Raw genomic sequence first — 6,390 nt, 5'->3', positions numbered from 1 at the left:
AAGGGGTGATAGGGAGAGTTATTGCACCAACTGGGGGAGTTATTATAGGGAGAGTTATATGCACCGACTGGGGGAGTTATTATAGGGAGAGTTATATGCACCAACTGGGGGAGTTATTATAGGGAGAGTTATATGCACCGACTGGGGGAGTTATTATAGGGAGAGTTATTGCACCAACTGGGGGAGTTATTATAGGGAGAGTTATATGCACCGACTGGGGGAGTTATTATAGGGAGAGTTATATGCACCAACTGGGGGAGTTATTATAGGGAGAGTTATATGCACCAACTGGGGGAGTTATTATAGGGAGAGTTATATGCACCGACTGGGGGAGTTATTATAGGGAGAGTTATATGCACCAACTGGGGGAGTTATTATAGGGAGAGTTATATGCACCGACTAGGGGAGTTATTATAGGGAGAGTTATTGCACCAACTGGGGGAGTTATTATAGGGAGAGTTATATGCACCGACTGGGGGAGTTATTATAGGGAGAGTTATTATAGGGAGAGTTATATGCACCAACTGGGGGAGTTATTATAGGGAGAGTTATATGCACCGACTGGGGGAGTTATTATAGGGAGAGTTATTGCACCAACTGGGGGGAGTTATTATAGGGAGAGTTATATGCACCGACTGGGGGGAGTTATTATAGGGAGAGTTATATGCACCGACTGGGGGGAGTTATTATAGGGAGAGTTATATGCACCGACTGGGGGGAGTTAATATAGGGAGAGTTATTGCACCAACTGGGGGAGTTATTATAGGGAGAGTTATATGCACCGACTGGGGGGAGTTATTATAGGGAGAGTTATATGCACCGACTGGGGGGAGTTATTATAGGGAGAGTTATATGCACCGACTGGGGGGAGTTATTATAGGGAGAGTTATATGCACCGACTGGGGGGAGTTATTATAGGGAGAGTTATTGCACCAACTGGGGGAGTTATTATAGGGAGAGTTATATGTACCAACTGGGGGAGTTATTATAGGGAGAGTTATATGCACCGACTGGGGGGAGTTATTATAGGGAGAGTTATATGTACCAACTGGGGGAGTTATTATAGGGAGAGTTATTATAGGGAGAGTTATATGCACCAACTGGGGGAGTTATTATAGGGAGAGTTATATGCACCGACTGGGGGAGTTTATTATAGGGATATTGCACGGACTGGGGAGTTATTATAGGAGAGTTATATGCACTGACTGGGGGAGTTATTATAGGGAGAGTTATATGCACCGACTGGGGGATTATTATAGGGAGAGTTATATGCACCGACTGGGGGGAGTTATTATAGGGAGAGTTATATGCACTGACTGGGGGGAGTTATTATAGGGAGAGTTATATGCACCAACTGGGGGAGTTATTATAGGAGAGTTATATGCAACCGACTGGGGGGAGTTATTATAGGGAGAGTTATATGCACCAACTGGGGGAGTTATTATAGGGAGAGTTATATGCACCACTGGGGGAGTTATTATAGGGAGAGTTATATGCACCGACTGGGGGAGTTATTATAGGGAGAGTTATATGCACCAACTGGGGGAGTTATTATAGGGAGAGTTATATGCACCGACTGGGGGGGAGTTATTATAAGGGAGAGTTATATGCACCGACTGGGGGAGTTATTATAGGGAGAGTTATATGCACCGACTGGGGGGGTTATTATAGGGAGAGTTATATGCACCAACTGGGGGAGTTATTATAGGGAGAGTTATATGCACCGACTGGGGAGTTATTATAGGGAGAGTTATATGCACCGACTGGGGAGTTATTATAGGGAGAGTTATATGCACCGACTGGGGGAGTTATTATAGGGAGAGTTATATGCACCGACTGGGGGAGTTATTATAGGGAGAGTTATATGCACCGACTGGGGGAGTTATTATAGGGAGAGTTATATGCACCGACTGGGGGAGTTATTATAGGGAGAGTTATATGCACCGACTGGGGGAGTTATTATAGGGAGAGTTATTATAGGGAGAGTTATATGCACCGACTGGGGGGAGTTATTATAGGGAGAGTTATTATAGGGAGAGTTATATGCACCTGGGAGTTATTATAGGGAGTTATATGCACGACTCTGGGGGAGTTATTATAGGGAGATTATATGCACCCGGGAGTTATTATAGGGAGAGTTTATAGGGAGAGTTATATGCACCGACTGGGGGGAGTTATTATAGGGAGAGTTATTGCACCGACTGGGGGGAGTTATTATAGGGAGAGTTATATACCGACTGGGGGAGTTATTATAGGGAGAGTTATATGCACCGACTGGGGGAGTTATTATAGGGAGAGTTATATGCACCGACTGGGGGGAGTTATTATAGGGAGAGTTATATGCACCGACTGGGGGAGTTATTATAGGGAGAGTTATATGCACGACGGGGGGAGTTATTATAGGGAGAGTTATATGCACCAACAGGGGGAGTTATTATAGGGAGAGTTATATGCACCAACAGGGGGAGTTATTATAGGGAGAGTTATATGCACCAACTGGGGGAGTTATTATAGGGAGAGTTATATGCACCGACTGGGGGAGTTATTATAGGGAGAGTTATATGAACCGACTGGGGGAGTTATTATAGAGAGTTATATGCACCGACTGAGGGGAGTTATTATAGGGAGAGTTATTGCACCAACTGGGGGAGTTATTATAGGAGAGTTATATGCACCAACTGGGGGAGTTATTATAGGGAGAGTTATATGCACCGACTGGGGGAGTTATTATAGGGAGAGTTATTGCACCAACTGGGGGAGTTATTATAGGGAGAGTTATTGCACCAACTGGGGGAGTTATTATAGGGAGAGTTATATGCACCAACAGGGGGAGTTATTATAGGGAGAGTTATATGCACTGACTGGGGGAGTTATTATAGGGAGAGTTATATGCACCGACTGGGGGAGTTATTATAGGGAGAGTTATATGCACCGACTGGGGGGGAGTTATTATAGGAGAGTTATATGCACCAACAGGGGGGAGTTATTATAGGGAGAGTTATATGCACCAACTGGGGAGTTTTTATAGGGAGAGTTATATGCACGACTGGGGGAGTTATTATAGGGAGAGTTATATGCACCGACTGGGGGAGTTATTATAGGGAGAGTTATATGCACCGACTGGGGGGAGTTATTAATAGGGGAGAGTTATATGCCACCAACTGGGGGAGTTATTATAGGGAGGAGTTAATATGCACGGCAACTGGGGGAGTTTATTATAGGGGAGGGTTATATGCACCGACTGGGGGTAGGGAGTTATGGGGGTATTAGGGAGAGTTATATGCAACCGACTTGGGGGGAGTTATTATAGGCAGAGTTATATGTACCGACTGGGGGGAGTTATTATAGGGAGAGTTATATGCACCAACTGGGGGAGTTTATATTATAGGGGAGTTATATGGCAAACGCCGACTGGGGGGAGTTATTATAGGGAGAGTTATATGCACCGACTGGGGGGGAAGTATTATAGGGAGAAGTTATATGCCCGACTGGGGGAGTTATTAATAGGGAGAGTTATATGCACCAGACTGGGGGGATTTATCTATAGGGGAGAGTTATATGCACCGACTGGGGGGGAAGTTATTATAGGGAGAGTTATTGCACCGACTGGGGGGAGTTATTATAGGGGAGAGTTATTATGCCACCGACTGGGGGAGTTATTATAGGGAAGTTGATATGCCACCAACCTGGGGGAGTTATTATAGGGAGAGTTATATGCACCGACTGGGGAGTTATTATAGGGAGAGTTATATGCACCGACTGGGGGGAGTTATTATAGGGAGAGTTATATGCACCGACTGGGGGAGTTATTATAGGGAGAGTTATATGCACCACTGGGGAAGTTATTATAGGGAGAGTTATATGCACCGACTGGGGGAGTTATTATAGGGAGAGTTATATGCACCAACTGGGGGAGTTATTATAGGGAGAGTTATATGCACCGACTGGGGGAGTTATTATAGGAGAGGTTATTGCACCAACTGGGGGGAGTTATTATAGGGAGAGTATATAGCCACTGGGGGAGTTATTATAGGGAGAGTTATATGCACCGACTGGGGGAGTTATTATAGGGAGAGTTATATGCACCGACTGGGGGAGTTATTATAGGAGAGTTATATGACCGACTGGGGGAGTTATTATAGGGAGAGTTATATGCACCAACTGGGGGAGTTATTTAAGGAGAGTTATATGCACCGACTGGGGGGAGTTATTATAGGGAGTTATTATAGTTATATGCACCGACTGGGGGAGTTATTATAGGGAGAGTTATATGCACCGACTGGGGGAGTTATTATAGGGAGAGTTATATGCACCGACTGGGGGGAGTTATTATAGGGAGAGTTATATGCACTGACTGGGGGAGTTATTATAGGGAGAGTTATATGCACGGACTGGGGGAGTTATTATAGGGAGAGTTATATGCACTGACTGGGGGAAGTTATTATAGGGAGAGTTATATGCACCGACTGGGGGGAGTTATTATAGGAGAGAGTTATATGCACGACTGGGGGAGTTATTATAGGGAGAGTTATATGCACACTGGGGGAGTTATTATAGGGAGAGTTATATGCACCGACTGGGGGGAGTTATTATAGGGAGAGTTATATGCACCGACTGGGGGGAGTTATTATAGGGAGAGTTATATGCACCACTGGGGGAGTTATTATAGGGAGAGTTATATGCACCGACTGGGGGAGTTATTATAGGGAGAGTTTATGCACCAACTGGGGGAGTTATTATAGGGAGAGTTATATGTACCAACTGGGGAGGAGGGAGTTATTATAGGGAGAGTTATATGCACCGACTGGGGGGAGTTATTATAGGGAGAGTTATATGCACCGACTGGGGGGAGTTATTATAGGAGAGTTATATGTACCGACTGGGGGAGTTATTATAGGGAGAGTTATTGCACCGACTGGGGAGTTATTATAAGGGGAGTTATATGCACTGACTGGGGGGAGTTATTATAGGGAGAGTTATATGCACCGACTGGGGGGAGTTATTATAGGGAGAGTTATATGCACCGACTGGGGAGTTATTATAGGGAGAGTTATATGCACCGACTGGGGGGGAGTTATTATAGGGAGAGTTATATGCACTGACTGGGGAGTTATTATAGGGAGAGTTATATGCACTGACTGGGGGAGTTATTATAGGGAGAGTTATATGCACGACTGGGGGGATTATTATAGGAGAGTTATATGCACCGACTGGGGGAGTTATTATAGGAGAGTTATATGCACTGACTGGGGGAGTTATTATAGGGAGAGTTATATGCACTGACTGGGGGAGTTATTATAGGGAGAGTTATATGCACCGACTGGGGGGAGTTATTATAGGGAGAGTTATATGCACCGACTGGGGGGAGTTATTATAGGGAGAGTTATATGCACCGACTGGGGGAGTTATTATAGGGAGAGTTATATGCACCGACTGGGGGGAGTTATTATAGGGAGAGTATATGCACCGACTGGGGGGAGTTATTATAGGGAGAGTTATATGCACCGACTGGGGGGGGAGTTATTATAGGGAGAGTTATATGCACTGACTGGGGGAGTTATTATAGGGAGAGTTACTGTATATGCACTGACTGGGGGAGTTATTATAGGGAGAGTTATATGCACTGACTGGGGGGATTATTATAGGGAGAGTTATATGCACCGACTGGGGGGAGTTATTATAGGGAGAGTTATATGCACTGACTGGGGGAGTTATTATAGGGAGAGTTATATGCACTGACTGGGGGGATTATTATAGGGAGAGTTATATGCACCGACTGGGGGGATTATTATAGGGAGAGTTATATGCACCGACTGGGGGGAGTTATTATAGGGAGAGTTATATGCACCGACTGGGGGGAGTTATTATAGGGAGAGTTATATGCACGACTGGGGGGAGTTATTATAGGGAGAGTTATATGCACCGACTGGGGGAGTTATTATAGGGAGAGTTATATGCACCGACTGGGGGGAGTTATTATAGGGAGAGATATATGCACCGACTGGGGGGAGTTATTATAGGGAGAGTTATATGCACCAGGCGGGGGAGTATTATAGGGAAAGTTATTGCATGACTGGGGAGTTATTATAGGGAGAGTTATATGTGCGACTGGGGAAGTTATTATAGGGAGAGTTATATGCACTGACTGGGGGGAGTTATTATAGGGAGAGTTATATGCACGACTGGGGGAGTTATTATAGGAGAGTTATATGCACTGACTGGGGAGTTATTATAGGGAGAGTTATATGCCCAACTGGGGGGGAGTTATTATAGGGAGAGTTATATGCACCAACTGGGGGAGTTATTATAGGGAGAGTTATATGCACCAACTGGGGGGAGTTATTATAGGGAGAGTTATTGCACCAACTGGGGGAGTTATTATAGGGGAGT

Source organism: Xenopus tropicalis, chromosome 10, assembly GCF_000004195.4.
Source record: "Xenopus tropicalis strain Nigerian chromosome 10, UCB_Xtro_10.0, whole genome shotgun sequence".
Classification (NCBI taxonomy): Eukaryota; Metazoa; Chordata; class Amphibia; order Anura; family Pipidae; genus Xenopus; species Xenopus tropicalis.
The sequence above is the reverse complement of the archived record's forward strand: the minus strand, read 5'-3'. Positions refer to the sequence as shown.